At 41.5% G+C, this 24,556-nt stretch overlaps 1 long non-coding RNA gene across 6 annotated transcripts; it reads left to right on the forward strand.

The window, feature by feature from the left end:
- The first annotated feature begins 2,248 nt into the window (after nucleotides 1-2,248).
- LOC127300653 (uncharacterized) lies at nucleotides 2,249-6,300 on the forward strand. 6 transcript variants are annotated; one of them, XR_007851455.2, is made up of 3 exons: nucleotides 2,249-3,617; nucleotides 3,701-4,460; nucleotides 4,558-6,300. It is a non-coding gene; the product is annotated as an uncharacterized lncRNA (long non-coding RNA). The 6 variants fall into 6 exon arrangements; XR_011745290.1 differs by having other exon boundaries at nucleotides 3,701-4,205; nucleotides 4,326-6,300; XR_007851456.1 differs by having other exon boundaries at nucleotides 2,249-3,254; nucleotides 3,335-3,617; nucleotides 3,701-6,300.
- The last annotated feature ends 18,256 nt before the right edge of the window (nucleotides 6,301-24,556 follow it).

The raw sequence follows: 24,556 nt of genomic DNA on the forward strand, positions 1-24,556 counted from the left end.
ATGATGCTAAAACCTGGTATAATAATTTGCCTCCTGGTTCTATTAAAAGTCCAGGTGATTTGCTTGATGTTTTCTTTCGGAAATATTTTCCTGCTAGTGCTCAACATGCTGCTTTACAGAAAATTTATAGCTTTGACCAGGAAGATGGAGAGAAATTGCCGGAAGCTTGGGCAAGATTTTGCTCTCTTATCAGAGCTCGACCTGGACATGATTTGGAAAAGCATTATTTACTTGATATATTTTATAGTGGACTAACCGTTGAGTCTAGAGCATATTTGGATAGTTGTGCTGGTTGTATTTTTAGGAAAAGAACACCAGACGAAGCTGAAGAATTATTGGCTAAAATGGGCCGGAATCATGATGATTGGACTACTCCTGAACCAACTCCGACACCAATATTGAAGAAGAGGGGTTTGATTAAATTAAATGATGAAGATATGAGGGAAGCCAAGAAGTCTCTTAAGGAGAAAGGTATTAAATCTGAAGATGTGAAGAATTTACCCCCCCATAGAAGATATATGTGAGATAATCCCCCCTTCATCCATGATTGAGGTAAACTCCCTTCAACGCTTTACTAGGGAAGATATTCCGTATTCAAAACCTCCTGCTCAATGCTTAGATGAGTTTGATAATTATATTGTTAAGCAAGAAAATGTTAATATGAGAGTAGAGAATCATCTAATGGAAAATTCTCAAGCTATTAGCAATTTGCATGATATTGTGGAGAGAACCTCCAATGATGTTAAGATGCTTGTTAAACATTTTCAAATGGTTCAAACTCAAATTGATCAACTCACTAAAGTGCAAAATGACTTGTTAAAAAATAATTCCAAAGAGAAACATGCTTATGAACTAACAACTAGAGGCGGTGTCTCTACCCAGGATCCTCTATATCCTGAAGGGCATCCCAAAAGAGTTGAACAAGATTCTCAACGAATTGAACCTAGTGCTCCTTCTAAGAAAAAGAAGAAGAAACATAAAAATGTTGTAGAACCCTCTGAACCTGTTAATGATCCTAATAGTATTTCTATTTCTGATGCTGAAACTGAAAGTGGTAATGAAAATGATAATGATAAGAATGATGCTTCTGATAAAGAAGAAGTTGAAGATGAACCTGAAAAGCATGCTAAAAATAAAAAGTATACTAAAGAAGATTTTATTGCTAAGAAACATGGTAATGAAAGAGAACCTTGGGTTCAAAAGCAAATTCCTTTTCCTGCTAAGAAACTAAAATCAAAGGAAGAAGAACACTATAATAAATTTTGCGATTGGATGAAACCTTTATTCTTGCAAATCCCTTTGACTGATGCTATTAAATTGCCACCTTATTCAAAGTATATGAAAGATATTGTTACTAACAAAAGGAAAATCCCTAATGAGGAGATTTCCACTATGCTTGCTAATTACTCTTTCAATGGCAAAGTTCCAAAGAAGTTGGGCGACCCAGGTATACCTACTATTCCTTGTTCTATTAAGAATAACTATGTTAGAACTGCTCTATGTGATTTGGGAGCGGGTGTGAGTGTTATGCCTTTTTCTCTTTATAAGAGACTTTATTTAGATAAGTGGATACCTACTGATATATCTTTGCAAATGGATGATAAATCTACTGCTATTCCTGTTGGTATATGTGAGGATGTTCCTGTTCAAGTTACTAATAACTGCTTGATATTAACTGATTTTGTTGTGTTGGAAATGCCTGAATATGATAATATGTCTATTATTCTTGGGAGACCTTTTCTTAACACCGCAGGGGCTGTTATTGATTGCAATAAAGGAAAGGTTACTTTCAATGTCGATGACAAGGAGCATACCGTTTATTTCCCCAAGAGGATTGATAAAGTATGTGGAGTTAATACCATTTCTAATGTGAGAACTATCAAAGTGGGAACTATTGATTGTCCTATATATGAGCCTAAAGAAGGATATCAAAATCTTATGATTGGATCCATATCAATACAATTCAAGGTAACATGATTGATTTGAGGTTTATTTCTTCTTATGCTATGTAAAATTTATTTAGTGGCAAGACTTGATCAACCTTGTTAACAAATACTTTTTATATGCATAGAGGAGGTAAACAACATCTCTTTCTTCCTCCACTTGTTCTACTTGCTGTAGCACTTTGTTTTGCAAAGTTCCTTAGTTAATTAGAGATTTCAAAATCTTTTCCTGTCCAGTAATCTCTACTATATTAAATGGCTAGAGGTGGTGTCCCATGGTACGTCGTGTGCTACCCTCCCTCTGGAAACAAATCGCCCGCGTCCCCGTCCCCCACCTTCATCGTCCGGAAAAAAAACCGCAAACAGGAAAATACTAAACCGCTTCCCACGACTCCAGGCTGCCTCCCCAATTCGTCTCGCGACCAACCTCCACGCCGCCTCCGCGCATATCCGTGATGCGGCCCTCTTGTGCGATTCTTCCCTCCACCCCTCGTCGCTCCCCACAATCGAAACCATTCCTCGATCGAGAGAGCCGTGGCGGCGCGGGAGGTGCTAGACTGCTGGAGCACGGGGAAGGGGAGGGAAGGAGGCAGCAGCAGCAGATGCCGGTGCCGGGCAGCCAGAACGGGCGGCCGAGGCCGTCCAAGGCCGAGACCATCCATGGCCTCGTGCGCGCCGGCGACCTCGCGGGCGTCCAGCGGAAGCTGCGGGAGAACCCCGCCCTCCTCAACGACAAGAGACCACGGCATAACCCCAATCCACGGATGACCTGAATTGAATACACAAGAGTCAGACCTAAGAAACGAGATCGAACACATCGGAGACCTGAATTGAATCCACATCGGAGACCTGAATTGAATCCTCGCATGATCTGCTCGTTTTCTGCCAGCATTATAAGCCCGTTTTCTGACTCCATTGGTCGCTAACTTGATCTCTAAAGCAGGTTGCCATAACCTCGAGTCTGGGTGAGATCCGCCGGCCACAGCTGAGGACGCGTGAAGATAGAGGCGATGTGCTGCAGATTGGTGGCCACGTTCTGGAGCCGGAGGGGAACGGACACGCTCAGGCGACCGGGGGAAGAAGGCGGCGTCGGGGATGGGGCTTGCTGGCCCGGCGGCGCGGGCTGCCACTTGAGAGGAAGTCAGGAATTCATGAAGCTCCCCCTCTCCTATGATCCGCACCCGGCGCCCTACCCGTCGTTGTACGAGTTCAACCAGATGCTCTCGGTCCCCTCTGTCCACAGGGCTGGCGCCCCCGGTCCTCTGCTCCGCACCCAGATCGAACGCCACTCGGCCACACAACAAATTGCAGGTTGGTCGGATCTCTCCTACGGTTCAAGTTACAGACCTGTTTTTTCTTAGCTTGTGATTCAAATTCATGGATAACTGAAGGTGTTGTTGAGGTGCTGCAGTTGTGTTGTTAAACGTTTGTGAGTAAAACGCTCATAAGAAGACGTATGAATCGAAAACAGAACAGGAATTCGTCATAAATGTCATATGTTTAAGAATTTTTGCCCGACTAAGAATCCTTCCTAGAATGAAAAGAGGACATTGGTGCACTCAACAACAAACTGAGTAACTAGGAAAATAAGGATCTTGATGTCTCGATCCCAAGAACAATGACTGATAAAGTTCTTGATAGCAAGAAGAACATTGTGCAAGGTCCGATGATAAGGTACACTGAAATTAACTTCACCGTACTAACATGAGGATTTTGGACATTAGCAGCCATCAATGGATTTAATGATATTTGCCCAGCTATGAAATTTTTGTAGGAAGTAACATAAAGGGAGGCATACAGGAAGCATTTGCTATGGCGTAGGTAAAGCATATAAGGCTCAACACCTGTATCCCCCGTTTCTCTTTCTTCTTTTCTTGCAGTTGATTGATGGTGATGGCTTTACAGACTCTATATATCTGCTCCATGAATATTTATTGGCATTTCCTTAGTTCTTTGAGGAGCCATATTGTTATTAAGGTCTGAAACACCAATTGTATATTTATGGGCATTTACAAGGTCTTTAAATTCTTGACAGTCTACCAAAATTATATCTGCTTAAGGTGCTGACCGAATAACCTTTCCATCCTGACATTAACCAATAAATTCTTAATCCAACAGCTAAAGACTTGTGCGAAAATCTTTTATCTGCTTCTATGGAACTGCAAATTGTTCATCCGGACTGAACCGAATCCAGTGGCAAAGATATACTGCAGAGCAGGTCTAATCAACGGAGACTACTTCCAGTTGATTGAGGAAAATGAGGTGGTCTTTTTCATTTGTCTTTGTTAGTAGTGAATTGAATATAAAGCTACACTTATATAAACTGAAATCCAATTCGTTTGTATTCTAACTTATCTCTACTATATTAAAAAAAATGGCTAGAGGTGGTGGGATGGTTGGTACGTCCGTAGCAATCCCGCCGTGTTATCTCCGGCCATCCAACTGCAGGCCGCGACCTGCAGTGACGTCGAAACCCTCCTCACGGCTGGGTATTCGTTCCATCCAACAGCTGTATAGGTTGCCACAATTGGTCGTTCGACTACAGCTTCATCGCACACTACCTCTCCTCCTCGAACCTTAATTGACTATGCTTTCTGCTCTTCCTCTTTTACAGGTAGTATTGATTCTGGTTCCAGTCAATTGCTTCAGGAGAACCTTGGAGTCGTGTGCGATATATTGGCTTCGGGAGTTCTTTAACTATCAATTTCCGATGGCTGTCAGCCAGATGAGTTCCCTTGTACTTCCAGACCTCATCTCTCTATTCTTAAGTACCCATGTCCTAATGTATGTGTACGCAGGTTTGCTTAGATTATTTATATATACGGATGGTGCCATGATACTGTTAGGTATGGATGTTGTTGTATGCGGCAGGTTACTGAGAGAAGGCCAACTGAGAGTGTGAAATAGATGTTTCCATGTTCATGTTCTTCCGCAGTTCATTTTTCTAACTTTTACATACTTTGCTGATACATTCAGTGAGTGAGATAGACGTGCTATTTATGTGTAAGAATGATGCCATGATTCATTTTGGTTGCTGTATGCGACAGGTTACCGAGAGGAAGCCATTTGTTTGTGCTAAAATACATATTTGGGTTGCAAATTTGTGTTAAAAATACATTATTTTCCATGTTTAGGAAATTTGAGTGAGACTCTTCGGAAATTTGAGCTTGCATTTACCGAGGTGCATCTGAGTAGGAGAATATTGCAATAAATTCACTTGCAGCTATGTCAATGACCTGTACATAACTTGCCTTTTATATCCTAGACGTTATGGTTAGTAGTAATGTAGATTATTTTCTGCTATTAAATAAATGGGATTTTCTGGTTTAGAATTTTCCTTCAGCATTCATTATGGTCACAATATATTCGTTACTTTGGCAACATTCAAGTTTTCAAGTGCAATAATTTTGGCTTAGAATTTCCCTGACATTTATGTGAACTGAATTTTCCTTAAGCAGTTTGTTAGGCAATTAGATGCACTATCAATCAATTGAAAGTGCTCCCTGTACAGAGAGGTCCTTGAATGAGGAGTATCAAAGATCATTTTGGCGCTTTAAGTGTAAGACTTGCTATTGGTTAGCGCAATAGGAAGCTAGCAAAATGGTGATATGTACACTATCAATTCTTAAATTACAAACAGGTGAGTTTGTTTTGGGTCAACAATTGCAATATCATATTCACTAATATTTTTTTACTAATAAAGTGTTGTTTACTGGGCGCTATGCCTGGCTACAGGTTAGGGACATGTCGTTTTTGAATCACTCTTAGTTACCACTGGATTTACCCTTTTTTTTCCTTGGAAGTGTGTTATTATATGATTTCATTATTTCCTTGGCAAATCGCAGCCTCTTATTTGTATCCTTCAGTTCATCTGTTAGAGAGAAACATAATTCAATGGTCTTGCATTTTTTGAGAAGATTAAGTGATGGAAGAGTCGACTGATAGAGAGATAAAGTGAGACGGTACGTACATTGTGTTATTATGCTCAGGATAAAGTCTTCTCAACATATCTTTCTTGTGTTCAATGTTATTGCAGAATGGCCGATCAAGGAGAGCGACAACATATCAGAGAGATAGAGCTGTAGTTAAAGACGATCGACACGGAGTGCCTAATGTTGGTGGAAGACTATACCTAGAGTTGTAGTCAAAGACGATGGACACGGAGTGCCTAATGTTGGTGGAAGACTATACCTTATCATCCCAGGTGTAGCCGTGTGGGCATAAGAGAAATGAGTGACCCAAATGAGAGGAACGAGAGTCGGACAAAGTTTTTTGCCGTATGTGTTGAGACACACGTTTACATGAAATATTATAGTTTGATCAGAATCCAAGTATATCTTTATTTTTTTGGTAGCAATGCATGCGTCACTTGAGATGTGGTCGGAGCTGGCATGTCCATTCTTACATTAACGGTTGCAAAGGCAACAATTATTGTTTGCATAAGGTCCATCTCTCTCTATATCATTGTTTGTTTTAGATTTTGGCCATTTGGAATGGTTTTGACAGAACATGGCACCAATCCATAAGATATATCAATAGACATGGACAAGCGAAAATAATTAGAAAAAACATTGAGAAACTGCGAAAAAGGTAGATATCATTCTCAAAAATAAATTCTTTCATGCACTATATTTATATATGTGGCGAGAAAAGAAATTTAAATGATCGTGGCACATGTCGGGTGCTCAATTATAGCATAACCCATGCTCTGTTATCTCTAGCAGTTAATATTGATTATAGAAAACAATTGAAAATCTGTTTATTCATGGTCAATGCATGTAATGTAACCAAACCTAAAACAAGTATCACTACAAGGATCCTTCGAATAAACTATACCAAGTGCAGACCAAGCAGGAACGTGGATTCACATTATTCTAGGGGGTGGTGCAGGGACTGACTGAACTGCGAGATCGGACAATTATATGTGGATTTGATGGTAGTGTAGCCACTTTTTGAATTTGAGCTAAATATGTTGGAAACATGATTTCATACATGTTTTGGTTAATATTGATGTATCTGAGGTAACTATTAACTAGAATAATGTGAATCCACGAGGTTCCTGCTTGGTCTGCACTTGGCATAGTTTATTCGAAGGATCCTTGTAGTGATACTGGTTTTAGGTTTGGTTACATTACATGCATTGAGCATGAATAAACAGATTTTCAACTGTTTTCTATAATCAATATTAACTGCTAGAGATAACAGAGCATGGGCTACGCTATAATTGAGCACCCGACATGTGGGACGACACAAAAACTTAACGGCCGTGGCAGCGCACGGGTATTCAACTAGTAATAAACTTAATACCCAGAAATCTGCATTTTTCAAAGTTTTCAAAAATTCACAAAAATTATACCGTTGGTCCTATTTTTCGAAGACGCACCTGGGAGCACCTGGGGATGACCAGTGGGGCACCCCAGGGTGGCACCCCACAGGCCGGCGCGGCCTGGAAGGGGGGCGCGCCACCACAGTGTGTGGGCTCCCCTTGCCCCACTTCTTTATCTCTTCCTCCCACTCTCTTCTCTCTCCCGAAAAAACTCGCACTTTGAGTTTCCTCTCACTCGCGTTTCTGCTCAAGAGCTCAAGATTTCTCGATCTCTTTGCTCAGCCCAGATTTCTGTCTGAAATTTGGCACATTTGCTCTCCGGTATGTGACTCCTCCGATTATCCAAGTAGAATTTTGTTTGGTTGAGTATATCTTGAATATTTTGCTGCTGTAGGTAACATGTTTAGTGAGCTTGCATGCTTGTTCTAAGTTGTAGAAACTAGTTTTGATGCACTATTAGTACTCTAGCAAGTTCCTATGGTAGTTTCCCTCAATTATATGTCACCAAATCAAATTTTATAATGATTGTTGAAAAATTTCAGAAAAGGAAGATGGATAATTTTAACTTTGGAGAAGTGTTTGAGAGAGAGACGACAAGCACGGGAAGGCCCTCTAGGACCGCCACTCGATTCAGGCGATCCTACAATGAGGATGTCATCGCGCCAAGCTTCGAGCCCGAAGAAGACAATGGAGTCCCTAACGCTTCATCTTTCCCATGTTATGAATTTTTGAGTAATGCAGGGTTGCTGCATGATTTCTTGACCCTCGTTGATAAGGCGGGCTTAACCGCCTATATGGGAGATGAAAGGGAGCAATACCTCATGCTCACCAAAATCTTTGTTGAGAGCTTCAAGTTCGACAACAAGCACTATCGCTCGACAGTTGCATTCAAGATCTATGGTAATCCTATTACTATGAAATTGGAAGAATTTTGTGTTGCATTGGGTATTGCCCCTGTAGGTACAGCAAGGAGGATTGAGGACAACCCCAGGGCCTTGTTGGAGCTCTATCGAGAGATCACCAATGATGACTGCCGCACCATTCAGCGTGGCAAGATAAGAAACATCCAACTCCCCGCCATTAAGTATTTTGCCTATTACATTGCTACTAGCATTCTTGGTAGGGAGAACACTAGCAATATTTCTAGCTACCATCTTGCTTTCTTAATTGCTGCACTTACTGGAGAGACACCTTATCATCTTGGTTCTCTTATTGCTCGCTGTTTGTCTAACAAGGGGCCTATTTTTGGAGGAATTATTGCATCACGCATTTTAGCACATCTAGAACTTCCTCTTGACTCTACTGATGTGCCATTAACTCCTATAAGGCTTGATATTGCTGCTATGAAAAGCCATCAATTTGTTACAGCTGATTCTAGTTCAGATAATTTGGTCTATAGAATGTTGTTTGCTGACGGGGATGAGAGAGAGATCCCTTTGCCACAGCCAGATTTGTTCAGTATTGACAGGAAACCATGGTCGCGCTCTAAGGAGGAGGTGGATGAGAAAATGAAGATACAAGGCTTCAGCTTAGTTTCTGCTCGTCCCGAGCAGGTAAACGATAACAAAGATAATTTCTGGAGTGACATGCCATCATAACCTTGATCATACTATTGTAAGCATATGTAATGAATGCAGCGATCAAAACAATGTAAATGACATGAGTAAACAACTGAATCATATAGCAAAGACTTTTCATGAATAGTACTTTCAAGACAAGCATCAATAAGTCTTGCATAAGAGTTAACTCATAAAGCAATAATTCAAAGTAGAGGAATTGAAGCAACACAAAGGAAGATTAAGTTTCAGCTGTTGCTTCCAACTTATAACATGTATATCTCATGGATATTGTCAATGTAAAGTAATATAACAAGTGCAATATGCAAGTATGTAGGAATCAATGCACAGTTCACACAAGTGTTTGCTTCTTGAGGTGGAGAGAGATAGGTGAACTTGACTCAACATAAAAGTAAAAGAAAGGCACTTCGCAGAGGGAAGCATTGATTGCTATATTTGTGCTAGAGCTTTGGTTTTGAAAACAAGAAACAATTTTGTCAACGGTAGTAATAAAGCATATGTGTTATGTAAATTATATCTTACAAGTTGCAAGCCTCATGCATAGTATACTAATAGTGCCCGCACCTTGTCCTAATTAGCTTGGATTACCGGGATTATCGCAATGCACATGTTTTAACCAAGTGTCACAAAGGGGTACCTCTATGCCGCCTGTACAAAGGTCTAAGGAGAAAGCTCGCATTGGATTTCTCGCTATTGATTATTCTCAACTTAGACATCCATACCGGGAAAACATAGACAACAGATAATGGACTCCTCTTATATGCATAAGCACGTAGCAACAATTAATTTTCTCATATGAGATTGAGGATATATGTCCAAAACTGAAACTTCCACCATGATTCATGGCTTTAGTTAGCGGCCCAATGTTCTTCTCTAACATTATGCATGCTCTAACCATTTTAGTGGTAAATCTCCCTTACTTCAGACAAGACGAACATGCATAGCAACTCACATGATATTCAACAAAGAGTAGTTGATGGCGTCCCCAGGAACATGGTTATCGCACAACAAGCAACTTAATAAGAGATAAAGTGCATAAGTACATATTCAATACCACAATAGTTTTTAAGCTATTTGTCCCATGAGCTATATATTGTAAAGGTAGAGGATAGAAATTTAAAGGTAGCACTCAAGCAATTTACTTTGGAATGGCGGAGAAATACCATGTAGTAGGTAGGTATGGTGGACACAAATGGCATAGTGGTTGGCTCAAGTATTTTGGATGCATGAGAAGTATTCCCTCTCGATACAAGGTTTAGGCTAGCAAGGCTATTTGAAACAAACACAAGGTTGAAGCGGTGCAGCAAAACTCACATAAAAACATATTGTAAACATTATAAGACTCTACACCGTCTTCCTTGTTGTTCAAACTCAGTACTAGAAATTATCTAGACCTTAGAGAGACCAATTATGCAAACCAAATTTTAGCATGCTCTATGTATTTCTTCATTAATAGGTGCAAAGTATATGATGCAAGAGCTTAAACATGAGCACAACAATTGCCAAGTATCACATTACCCAAGACATTTTAGCAATTACTACATGTATCATTTTCCAATTCCAGCCATATAACAATTTAACGAAGAAGAAACTTCGCCATGAATACTATGAGTAAAGCCTAAGGACATACTTGTCCATATGCAACAGCGGAGCGTGTCTCTCTCCCACACAAAGAATGCTAGGATCCATTTTATTCAAACAAAACAAAAACAAAAACAAACAGACGCTCCAAGCAAAGCACATAAGATGTGATGGAATAAAAATATAGTTTCAGGGGAGGAACCTGATAATGTTGTCGATGAAGAAGGGGATGCCTTGGGCATCCCCAAGCTTAGACGCTTGAGTCTTCTTGATATATGCAGGGGTGAACCACCGGGGCATCCCCAAGCTTAGAGCTTTCACTCTCCTTGATCATGTTGTATCATCTCCTTCTCTTGATCCTTGAAAACTTCCTCCACACCAAACTCAAAACAACTCATTAGAGGGTTAGTGCACAATCAAAATATACATGTTCAGAGGTGACATAATCATTCTTAACACTTCTGGACATTGCACAAAGCTACTGAAAGTTAATGGAATCAAAAAATCCATCGAGCATAGCAAAATAGGCAATGCGAAATAAAAGGCAGAATCTGTCAAAACAGAACAGTTCGTAAAGACGAATTTTATTGAGGCACCATACTTGCTCAAATGAAAATGATCAAATTGAATGAAAGTTGCGTACATATCTGAGGATCACTCACGTAAATTGTCATAATTTTCTGAGTTACCTACAGAGAATTAGTCCCAGATTCGTTACAGCAAAGAAATCTGTTTCTGTGCAGTAATCCAAATCTAGTATGAACCTTACTATCAACGACTTTACTTGGCACAACAATGCACAAAACTAAGATAAGGAGAGGTTGCTACAGTAGTAAACAACTTCCAAGACTCAAATATAAAACAAAAATACTGTAGTAAAAACATGGGTTGTCTCCCATAAGCGCTTTTTTTAACGCCTTTCAGCTAGGCACAGAAAGTGTGTATCAAGTATTATCAAAAGACGAAGCATCATAATTTTCACAATTTGTCCCATTGGGTGTCTTAGAAGCTCCCTTATCTATAGTGGTTTTAAGAGCTTTATCAATTTTAGGCCTATAATAGCTTTTTGGTTTAGGCCCCTTAGAGACATACATGAACTTTTGCTCCTTACCCACTGATGTCTACGGGTGCTTCTATTCTTGTAGACAGTGTTGGGCCTCCAAGAGCAAAGGTTTGTAGAACAGCAGCAAGTTTTCCCTTAACTGGATCACCCAAGGTTTATCGAACTCAGGGAGGAAGAGGTCAAAGATATCCCTCTCATGCAACCCTGCAACCACAAAGCAAGAAGTCTCTTGTGTCCCCAACACACCTAATAGGTGCACTAGTTCGGCGAAGAGATAGTGAAATACAGGTGGTCTGAATATATATGAGCAGTAGCAACGGTGCCAGAAAATAGCTTGCTGGCGTGTAGTTGATGGTGGTAGTATTGCAGCAGTAGTAACGCAGTAAAACAGTAAACAAGCAGCGATAGCAGTATTTAGGAACAAGGCCTAGGGATTACACTTTCACTAGTGGACACTCTCAACATTGATCACATAACAGAATAGATAAATGCATACTCTACACTCTTGTTGGATGATGAACACATTGCGTAGGATTACACGAACCCTCAATGCCGGAGTTAACAAGCTCCACAATTCAATGTTCATATTTAAATAACCTTAGAGTGCATGAAAGATCAATTCGACTAAACCAAGTACTAGCATAGCATGCACACTGTCACCTTCATGCTATGTAGGAGGAATAATACACATCAATACTATCATAGCAATAGTTAACTTCATAATCTACGAGAGATCATAATCATAGCATAAACCAAGTACTAACACGGATGCACACACTGTCACCATTACACCGTGCAGGAGGAATAAAACTACTTTAATAACATCACTAGAGTAGCACATAGATAAATTGTGATACAAAATACATTGCAATCATAAAGAGATATAAATAAGCACTTCACTATGCCATTCATAATAGTGAATAAGTATTCTGTGAAATATAGCCTAAGAGACCCACACGGTGCACACACTGTCACCTTTACACACGTGGGACAAGGAGTCTCCGGAGATCACATAAGTAAAATTCACTTGACTAGCATAACGACATCTAGATTACAAGCATCATCATATGAATCTCAATCATGTAAGGCAGCTCATGAGATTATTGTATTGAAGTACATAGGAGAGAGATGAACCACATAGCTACCGGTACAGCCCCGAGCCTCGATGGAGAACTACTCCCTCCTCATGGGAGCAGCAGCGGTGATGAAGATGGCGGTGGAGATGGCAGCGGTGTCGATGGAGGAGCCTTCCGGGGGCACTTCCCCGTTCCGGCAGCGTGCTGGAACAGAGACTCCTGTCCCCCAGATCTTGGCTTCGCGATGGCGGCGGCTCTGGAAGGTTTCTGTGGGTTTCGTCGAACGTATCGATGTTTTTAGGTCAGGGACGAATATATAGGCGAAGAGGCGGTGTCAGAAGGTCGAAGGGGCGACGACACCATAGGGCCACGCGGCCAGGGGGTGGGCCGCGCCACCCTATCATCTGGGGGCCCTGTGGCCCCCCTCTGGCGGCTCTCGGGTGTTCTGGATGCTTCCGGTGAAAATAGGAACCTGGGCGTTGATTTCGTCCAATTCCGAGAATATTTCGTTACTAGGATTTCTGAAACCAAAAACAGCGAGAAAAACAGGACGGCACTTCGGCATCTTGTTAATAGGTTAGTTCCAGAAAATGCACGAATATGACATAAAGTGTGCATAAAACATGTAGATAACATCAATAATGTGGCATGGAACACAAGAAATTATCGATACGTCGGAGACGTATCAGCATCCCCAAGCTTAGTTCTGCTCGTCCCGAGCAGGTAAAACGATAACAAAGATAATTTCTGGAGTGACATGCCATCATAACTTTGATCATACTATTTGTAAAGCATATGTAGTGAATGCAGCGATCAAAACAATGTATATGACATGAGTAAACAACTGAATCACAAAGCAAAGACTTTTCATGAATAGTACTTCAAGACAAGCATCAATAAGTCTTGCATAAGAGTTAACTCATAAAGCAATAATTCATAGTAAAAGCATTGAAGCAACACAAAGGAAGATTAAGTTTCAGCGGTTGCTTTCAACTTGTAACATGTATATCTCATGGATATTGTCATCATAGAGTAATATAGTAAGTGCAATATGCAAGTATGTAGGAATCAATGCACAGTTCACACAAGTGTTTGCTTCTTGAGGTGGAGAGAAATAGGTGAACTGACTCAACAATGAAAGTAAAAGAATGGTCCTCCATAGAGGAAAAGCATCAATTGCTATATTTGTGCTAGAGCTTTGATTTTGAAAACATGAAACAATTTTGTCAACGGTAGTAATAAAGCATATGTATCATGTAAATTATATCTTACAAGTTGCAAGCCTCATTCATAGTATACTAATAGTGCCCGCACCTTGTCCTAATTAGCTTGGACTACCGGATCATCGCAATGCACATGTTTTAACCAAGTGTCACAAAGGGGTACCTCTATGTCACTTTGTACAAAGGTCTAAGGAGAAAGCTCGCATTGGATTTCTCGCTATTGATTATTCTCAACTTAGACATCCATACCGGGACAACATAGACAACAGATAATGGACTCCTCTTTTATGCATAAGCATGTAACAACAATTAATAATTTTCTCATATGAGATTGAGGATATATGTCCAAAACTGAAACTTCCACCATGGATCATGGCTTTAGTTAGCGGCCCAATGTGCTTCTCTAACAATATGCATGCTTAACCATAAGGTGGTAGATCTCTCTTACTTCAGACAAGACGAACATGCATAGCAACTCACATGAAATTCAACAAAGAGTAGTTGATGGCGTCCCCAGTGAACATGGTTATCGCACAACAAGCAACTTAATAAGAGATAAAGTGCATAAGTAAATATTCAATACCACAATAGTTTTTAAGCTATTTGTCCCATGAGCTATATATTGTAAAGGTGAAGAATGGAAATTTAAAGGTAGCACTCAAGCAATTTACTTTGGAATGGCGGAAAATACCATGTAGTAGGTAGGTATGGTGGACACAAATGGCTTAGTGGTTGGCTCAAGTATTTTGGATGCATGAGAAGTATTCCCTCTCGATACAAGGCTTAGGCTAGCAAGGCTTATTTGAAACAAACACAAGGATGAACCGGTGCAGCAAAACTCACATAAAAGACATATTGAAAACATTATAAGACTCTACACCGTCTTCCTTGTTGTTCAAAACTCAATACTAGAAATTATCTAGACCTTAGAGAGACCAAATATGCAAACCAAATTTTAGCATGCTCTATGTATTTCTTCATTAATGGGTGCAAAGTATATGATGCAAGAGCTTAAACATGAGCACAACAATTGCCAAGTATCACATTATCCAAGACATTTTAGCAAATTACTACATGTAGCATTTTCCAATTCCAACCATATAACAATTTAACGAAGAAGAAACTTCGTCATGAATACTATGAGTAGAAACTAAGGACATACTTGTCCATATGCTACAGCGGAGCGTGTCTCTCTCCCATAAAGTGAATGCTAGGATCCATTTTATTCAAACAAAACAAAAAACAAAAACAAACCGACGCTCCAAGCAAAGCACATAAGATGTGATGGAATAAAAATATAGTTTCAGGGGAGGAACCTGATAATGTTGTCGATGAAGAAGGGGATACCTTGGGCATCCCCAAGCTTAGATGCTTGAGTCTTCTTGAAATATGCAGGGGTGAACCACCGGGGCATCCCCAAGCTTAGACTTTTCACTCTTCTTGATCATAGTATATCATCCTCCTCTCTTGACCCTTGAAAACTTCCTTCACACCAAACTTCTCATAAACTTCATTAGAGGGGTTAGTACATAATCAAAAACTCACATGTTCAGAGGTGACACAATCATTCTTAACACTTCTGTACATTGCTCAAAGCTACTGGAAGGTAATGGAACAAAGAAATCCACCCAACACAGCGAAAGAAGCAATGCGAAATAAAAGGCAGAATCTGTCAAAACAGAACAGTCCGTAAAGACGAATTTTTAATAAATACTTCCGTTGTTGAGATCAGAAAACTCAAAACTAATGAAAGTTGCGTACATATCTGAGAAACACGCACGTAAATTGGCATATTTTTCTGATTTTTCTACAGAGAAAACAGCCCAGATTCGTGACAGATAGAAATCTATTTCTGCGCAGAAATCCAAATCTAGTATCAACCTTCGATTAGATGCTTCACTTGGCACAACAAAACACAAAACTAAGATAAGGAGAGGTTGCTACAGTAGTAAACAACTTCCAAGACACAAATATAAAACAAAGTACTGTAGCAAAATAACACATGGGTTATCTCCCAAGAAGTTCTTTCTTTATAGCCATTAAGATGGGCTCAGCAGTTTTAATGATGCACTCACAAGAAATAGTAGTTGAAACAAAAGAGAGCATCAAGAAGCAAGTTCAAAACAAATTTAAGCCTAACATGCTTCCTATGCATAGGAATCTTGTAAATAAACAAATTCAAGAAGCATAATGCAACAAGCATAGAAAGATAAAACAAGTGTAGCTTCAAAAATTTAAGCACATAGAGAGGCATTTTAGTAACATGAAAATTTCTACAACCATATTTTCCTCTCTCATAATAACTTTCAGTAGCATCATGAGCAAACTCAACAATATAACTATCAAATGAAACATTCTTATCATGAGTCTCATGCATAAAATTATTACTACTCTCCACATAAGCATAATCAATTTTATTAGTAATAGTGGGAGCAAATTCAACAAAGTAGCTATCATTATTATTCTCATCATCAAATATAGGAGGCATATTGTAATCATAATCAAATTTATCCTCCATAACAGGCGGTACTAAAAGACTACTATCATTATAATCATCATAAATAGGAGGCAAAGTATCATCAAAGAAAATTTTCTCCTCAATGCTTGGGGGACTAAAAAGATCATGCTCATCAAAGCCAGCTTCCCCAAGCTTAGAATTTTCCATATCATTAGCAACAATGGTGTTCAAAGTATTCATGCTAACATGTTCCATGGGTTTTTTAATTTTCGGATCAAACCATCCATGTCTTAAATCAGGAAATAGAATAAGAAGCTCATTCTTGTCCATTATGCCAAACTAGTGTAAACAAGAAACAAAAAGATGCAATTGCAGGATCTAAAGGAAATAGCTTTGAGTACTTACGGCGCCGGAAAATAGCTTAGTAGCCGAGATCCGGAGTGTGAGTACCTTTTACCTTTCCTCCCCGGCAACGGCGCCAGAAAATAGCTTGATGTCTACGGGTGCTTCTATTCTTGTAGACAGTGTTGGGCCTCCAAGAGCAGAGGTTTGTAGAACAGCAGCAAGTTTTCCCTTAAGTGGATCACCCAAGGTTTATCGAACTCAGGGAGGAAGAGGTCAAAGATATCCCTCTCATGCAACCCTGCAACCACAAAGCAAGAAGTCTCTTGTGTCCCCAACACACCTAATAGGTGCACTAGTTCGGCGAAGAGATAGTGAAATACAGGTGGTCTGAATATATATGAGCAGTAGCAACGGTGCCAGAAAATAGCTTGCTGGTGTGTAGTTGATGGTGGTAGTATTGCAGCAGTAGTAACGCAGTAAAACAGTAAACAAGCAGCGATAGCAGTATTTAGGAACAAGGCCTAGGGATTACACTTTCACTAGTGGGCACTCTCAACATTGATCACATAACAGAATAGATAAATGCATACTCTACACTCTTGTTGGATGATGAACACATTGCGTAGGATTACACGAACCCTCAATGCCGGAGTTAACAAGCTCCACAATTCAATGTTCATATTTAAATAACCTTAGAGTGCATGAAAGATCAATTCGACTAAACCAAGTACTAGCATAGCATGCACACTGTCACCTTCATGCTATGTAGGAGGAATAATACACATCAATACTATCATAGCAATAGTTAACTTCATAATCTACGAGAGATCATAATCATAGCATAAACCAAGTACTAACACGGATGCACACACTGTCACCATTACACCGTGCAGGAGGAATAAAACTACTTTAATAACATCACTAGAGTAGCACATAGATAAATTGTGATACAAAATACATTGCAATCATAAAGAGATATAAATAAGCACTTCACTATGCCATTCATAACAGTGAATAAGTATTCTGTGAAATATAGCCTAAGAGACCCACACGGTGCACACACTGTCACCTTTACACACGTGGGACAAGGAGTCTCCGGAGATCACATAAGTAAAATTCACTTGACTAGCATAACGACATCTAGATTACAAGCATCATCATATGAATCTCAATCATGTAAGGCAGCTCATGAGATTATTGTATTGAAGTACATAGGAGAGAGATGAACCACATAGCTACCGGTACAGCCCCGAGCCTCGATGGAGAACTACTCCCTCCTCATGGGAGCAGCAGCGGTGATGAAGATGGCGGTGGAGATGGCAGCGGTGTCGATGGAGGAGCCTTCCGGGGGCACTTCCCCGTTCCGGCAGCGTGCCGGAACAGAGACTCCTGTCCCCCAGATCTTGGCTTCGCGATGGCGGCGGCTCTGGAAGGTTTCTGTGGGTTTTGTCGAACGTATCGATGTTTTTAGGTCAGGGACGAATATATAGGCGAAGAGGCGGCGTCAGAAGGTCGAAGGGGCGACGACACCATAGGGCCGCGCGGCCAGGGGGTGGGCCGCGCCACCCTATCATCTGGGGGCCCTGTGGCCCCCCTCTGGCGGCTCTCGGGTGTTCTGGATGCTTCCAGTGAAAATAGGAACCTGGGCGTTGATTTCGTCCAATTCCGAGAATATTTCGTTACTAGGATTTCTGAAACCAAAAACAGCAGAAAACAGGAACTGGCACTTCGGCATCTTGTTAATAGGTTAGTTCCAGAAAATGCACGAATATGACATAAAGTGTGCATAAAACATGTAGATAACATCAATAATGTGGCATGGAACACAAGAAATTATCGATACGTCGGAGACGTATCACCCACATAAGCTTTCTCTCTAAACTTTATAGATGAAAAGGTTGAACCCAATGTTCCCATAGCTTCTTCAAGTTCACTAATCCTTTGGGTTTGATTATCATGAATAGCACGAGTTTCTAAGATGGCAATTCTCTCATTAATTCCACCTAGAGATTTCTCAAGTTTATCAGTGCTATCAAGTAATGCTCCCAAATTAGTCTCAATACTTGGAAGATTTTGCTCTATGGTCTCCAACTTTTTCATGACATCTTCAAGAGAGATTTCAATTTTAACTTCATTAACAGGTGGTATTCCAAATAGACTCTCAATAATGCAACTAGCTTCTAAAACAGGGGTACTTAGAAAGTTACCTCCCGCGAGACGATCTAGAACATACCTATTCCAGCTAGAGATACCAACATAAAAATTCCTGAGTAGGATAGTGGTGGAGTGTTTCTTAGTGCACCTATTATGGGCATCACTAATTCTATACCAAGCATCTTTTAAACATTCTCCCCCTTGTTGCTTAAACGAACGAACTTCAACTTCAGGATTACTCATTTTAGCAATAGTAAATAAAGCAAACTAGATAAAGTAAATGCAAGTAACTAATTTTTTTTTGTGTTTTTAATATGGAGTGCAAACAAGACGGTAAATAAAGTAAAGCTAGGAACTAATTTTTTTGTGTTTTGATATAATGCAGCAAACAAAGTAGTAAATAAAATAAAGCAAGACAAAAACAAAGTAAAGAGATTGCGATGTGGAGACTCCCCTTGCAGCGTGTCTTGATCTCCCCGGCAATGGCACGCGTCCGTTGGGAACCCCAAGAGGAAGGTGTGATGCGTACAGCGGCAAGTTTTCCCTCAGTATGAAACCAAGGTTTATCGGACCAGTAGGAGCCAAGAAGCACGTTGAAGGTTGATGGCGGCGAGATGTAGTGCGGCGCAACACCAGGGATTCCGGCGCCAACGTGGAACCTGCACAACACAACCAAAGTACTTTGCCCCAACGAAACAGTGAGGTTGTCAATCTCACCGGCTTGCTGTAACAAAGGATTAGATGTATAGTGTGGATGATGATTGTTTGCAGAGAACAGTAAAACAAGTATTGCAGTAGATTGTATTTCAGATGTAAAGAATGGACCAGGGTCCACAGTTCACTAGTGGTGTCTCTCCCATAAGATAAATAGCATGTTGGGTGAACAAATTACAGTTGGGCAATTGACAAATAGAGAGGGCATGACCATGCACATACATGATATCATGAGTATTGTGAGATTTAATTGGGCATTACGACAAAGTACATAGACCGCTATCCAGCATGCATCTATGCCTAAAAAGTCCACCTTCAGGTTATCATCCGAACCCCTTCCAGTATTAAGTTGCAAACAACAGACAATTGCATTAAGTATGGTGCGTAATGTAATCAATAACTACATCCTCGGACATAGCATCAATGTTTTATCCCTAGTGGCTACAGCACATCCATAATCTTAGAGGTTTCTCTCACTCCCCCAGATTCACAGAGACATGAACCCACTATCGAGCATAAATACTCCCTCTTGGAGTTACTAGCAAAAACTTGGCCAGAGCCTCTACTAATAACGGAGAGCATGCAAGATCATAAACAACACATAGATATAAATTGATAATCAACATAACATAGTATTCTCTATTCATCGGATCCCAACAAACACAACATATAGCATTACAGATAGATGATCTTGATCATGTTAGGCAGCTCACAAGATCCGATAATGAAGCATAACGAGGAGAAGACAACCATCTAGCTACTGCTATGGACCCATAGTCCAGGGGTAGACTACTCACTCATCACTCCGGAGGCGATCATGGCGGCGTAGAGTCCTCCGGGAGATGATTCCCCTCTCCGGCAGGGTGCCGGAGGCGATCTCCTGAATCCCCCGAGATGGGATTGGCGGCGGCGGAGTCTCTGGAAGGTTTTCCGTATCGTGGCTCTCGGTACTGGGGGTTTCGCGACGAAGGCTATTTGTAGGCGGAATGGCAGGTCAAGGGGCGTCACGTGGGGCCCACAGACTAGGTCGGCGCGGCCAGGGCTTGGGCCGCGCTAGCATGGCGCCGCCTCGTGGCCCCACTTCGTCAGCTCTCCGGTCTTCTGGAAGCTTCGTGTGAAAATAGGCCCCTGGGCGTTGATTTCGTCCAATTCCGAGAATATTTCCTTACTAGGATTTCTGAAACCAAAAACAGCAGAAAACAGCAACTGGCTCTTCGGCATCTCGTTAATAGGTTAGTGCCGGAAAATGCATAAATATGACATAAAGTATGCATAAAACATGTAGATATCATCAATAATGTGGCATGGAACATAAGAAATTATCGATACGTCGGAGACGTATCAGCTTCCACCAGCAGCATGACTCCGAGGACGCCGAGCCCTCCTACGACTACACCGTCACGTATCCGGGTGCTTCTTCCAGCACATACCCGGAGTATGATCCATCTTCGTCGTACTATGGAGGTGCTACTTCATGGGCATCATGGGATTGAACTCCACTTAGGCCAAAAGCCTAAGCTTGGGGGGAGGTATACCGGCATCACTCATTCTTTGCATATTATGGTTGCTGGATGCTTGTATATACTTGTTTAGTTTCTTTAAGTGGTTTTCTAATGAGAGGGAGATGATATTTGGGGAAGTGCTGCCTGAAAACAGATTCTGGATTGTTACCAAAAAATTCTAAAAAATAGCCAGAAAATTATTTTGCGAAGCCAATTTTTGTGCATGTTCCCCAGGTTGTTATCTAACTTTCATTAGTTGAACACTTTTCGAGTTGAGCAGCGGAAGAATTTCTTAAAAATCGATTACTGTACTGCTGTCAAGTTTGACGAATTCCTGCTGCTTTGTGTTTAGGGATTTCTATTTTCGTGCCCTCAGTTCCTTAGTTGTACTCAGTTTTCCCCAGCTCCTTAGTTTTTCCTCAGTTTTCCCCAAGTGCTTGTTTGAAACCCGCAGAAGCAGCTCAGACGGCAGGATTCCCGTTAAGTTGACCGCTCCGTGCTGACGTGTGGGGCCGCGTCGTGTGGGCCCGCGTCGCGTGGGGCTGGTAGAAAGGGACCGCATGGGACAGGACGAGATAGCGTTTGGTTGCACGTGAGCAGGAGCTGGGTTTTGTCTCTCTCGGCCATTGGAATTTCCCTTTTAAGAGTACCTTTTCTGCCTCCTTCTCTCTGCCTTTTTCACCTAATTAGTATCAAATCTAGAAAAGCTTGCATTTCTGTCTTTCTTCAATTATTATTTGTGCCTTTTGGCCCTCGTTGTTTGCCCAATATGGCAGCAAATCTAGTAGGGAGCCCAATCTACTCCATCTGGTCCATATGTATATAGTTAAATCTAGAAGAAAATCTACAGGGAATGTACGATAAATTCACAAGGTCATATAGTAGAATAGGGATAGATAATATAGATAATAAGCTGCATTCAGCAGCCAAACATAGTAGGATTCGAGGTTCTTCACAGCAGTACAGCACCATCATACTAACAACATAACAACGAGGGATCCCTAGCTAACAACAAAGGGATCCCAACAACAAAATGGAGGAGGCAGCAGCAGCACACGTCCAGGACTCCGCCTACCCCATCTGCCTCTGCCTCCACTTGTTGCTCCCCTTGGGAGCCTTGGGCTTGAGCGGAGGCATGCGCCCGCCGGAGATCTCCACCCGCTGGATGCTGCGGAGGTGCATGCCGAGCGCCAAGTGCATGGCGCGGAAGGAGTTGGGGTTCACCGACGCGCCGACCTTGGGGTTGGTGTGGCCGATATTCTCGGCATGCGTGAGGAGGCAGTTGAAGTCAGTGCCGCCGAGCCTCCTAGTGCAGAAGGGGCACCTGTAGAAACCCTTGGCGATGGCGAGGTAGGAGACGTACTGGCCGACCAGCAGCCTCCGCAGCACCTGGCGAGTCTTGACGTCATGGTGCTCATCGTCGCTGCCGACGTCGCTGCCAGACAGCTGATCCATATCAAACGGGAATTTATTAGTGAATGAGTTGCAACGATGACTAACGTGCATGATAACAAAGTTAGGAAAAACAGAGGCAGCCTCAGTTAGAGTGGACACGATTATATGTCTACAGGGATGGTGTAAGCGAACCAAAGCTCATGCACAACAGATTTGTACACAGAAATGGTTCGCTGAACCCTCCCTGTAAAAATCTGTGCCCACCGATTCATCATAGGCAAAGAAACAGATTCCAGATCTGAACTTGAACACATTCCAGATTATTTGCAAAATTAAACGATTGATATCTTTTGATTCATGCATAAAATAACTGATTGAGATCCTATGATTACTTGCATAAATTAACTGATTGAGATCCCATTATTACTTGCATAAATTAACCGAACGGCCGAACCCCAAATCTTAAACGAATCAAGGAGGGATCAAAGCAAAATGGAATAAAATCGGCGCAAATATTAGCCCAATACTCATCCATCCACAGATCCATCTACACCAGCACAAATAGGGTTCAAAAAGGAATGGGGAACAAAAAAAGGAAGCAAACCGTAGTTACCTCGTTCCATGGGTCCTCCATGGAGGTGTCGTAGGGGTTCGGGGGGGACGTACGGCACCGGCTCGTATGGGTCATATCCCGGCGGGATCTGACCGCCACCGGTGGCAGCAGCCTCCGATGCACCGGCGGAGGCGGCGGCAACGTCCGTTGAGGGGACGGCGTCGAAGAGGGAGGCGTCGCGCTTGGAGCCGATGGCGCCGTGGACGATGGGATTGGCATTCTCCTTGTCCATCTCGCCAGCAGAGGAGAGGGAGAGGGAGAGGATTTTTTGCTTTGGAGAAGATGATGGGACGTGAGAGAGGCGGCGTTGCGTAGGCGAGTGAGAGTGACAGAGATAGTGGGAGGAGGCGTCTATAAAGGCAAGGGGTGGTTAATGCGACCCGCGTCCTACGCGTCCACCGCTGCACGTCTGCACGTCTTGGACTTCTGCAATGCGACACGCGTCCACGATTGCACGTCTTCCATTTCTGCACCGCAAGACGCGTCCTCGAGTCTAACCCTGGAAATTTAGATATACTCAGGTATAACCTCGAGTATTATACTAGCATTTTGTGTGTGCTCAGTTTTCCCCTTGAGTGCTAATACTGGCTAGTGCAATATGCTCAGTTTTACCCTCAAGTAGCTGGTCAACAGACAGTCAACAAATGGGATTAACTAGTTAAATGAGTCATTTAATGTGCAAAAAATTCCGAAAAATAGTGGCACATACTCATGGAGTCTTTACCACAAATTGCCAGTTCTCAAAACATAGATAAGTCATAGATAAATCAAGTTTTACCACAAATTGCCACTTCTCAAAGGCCTTCTCAAATCACCTAGTAGCTATGAAGGTGCATGGTTTTCCACAATAAGCCCTTCCCAAAACACTTTCCACAAAACATACTTTGTCTAAATGAGGCCACAATTCTCACACTCATGTATATTTGTATTGCAAATAGTTTGAGATAGGCCAAGATGGGTTTTATTGTACAAAACACGCATTTTCCATTTTTTAAATCTCATATTTGAATCCCTTAGTCTGTTTATTACATAGGTGCCCTTGGTTTCTTGATACTACTCAGTTTTGCCCTCTCCCTCCACAAATTCTCTCACACGTGCAACATTGCCCTGATTGGCCTAGCCCATGTCACGCGGATCGTGCCCGCCGACCGTTGATCGTATGATCTAACGGGCAGGATAACCCCTCTCTCTCTGTCGGAAGTTACCTTCCACTCTCTAAGTATGCTAAAGGGCGGTTTTCTGTATTCATTTTCACGCGCTAAAAATTATAAACTCTTTTAGGCATTACTTTTCACGCAAAAAATGATAAACCATCACCGATTTGTTGTAGCCATTAATTTTCACGCAAAAAATGATAAACCATCACCGATTTGTTGTAGCCATTAATTTTCACGAAAAAAATGATAAACCATCACCAATTTGTTGTAGCCATTAATTTTCATGAAAAAAATGATAAACCATCACCGATTTGTTGTAGCCATTAATTTTCATGCAAAAAATGATAAACGAACCAATCTATCTATCTCTGTATTTGAAGTTTGGAAGGGTTCACCATCTAGTTATGTTAACTTTCGAGGTTTTGACCT

Source organism: Lolium perenne, chromosome 5 (assembly GCF_019359855.2).
Source record: "Lolium perenne isolate Kyuss_39 chromosome 5, Kyuss_2.0, whole genome shotgun sequence".
Taxonomy (NCBI): Eukaryota; Viridiplantae; Streptophyta; class Magnoliopsida; order Poales; family Poaceae; genus Lolium; species Lolium perenne.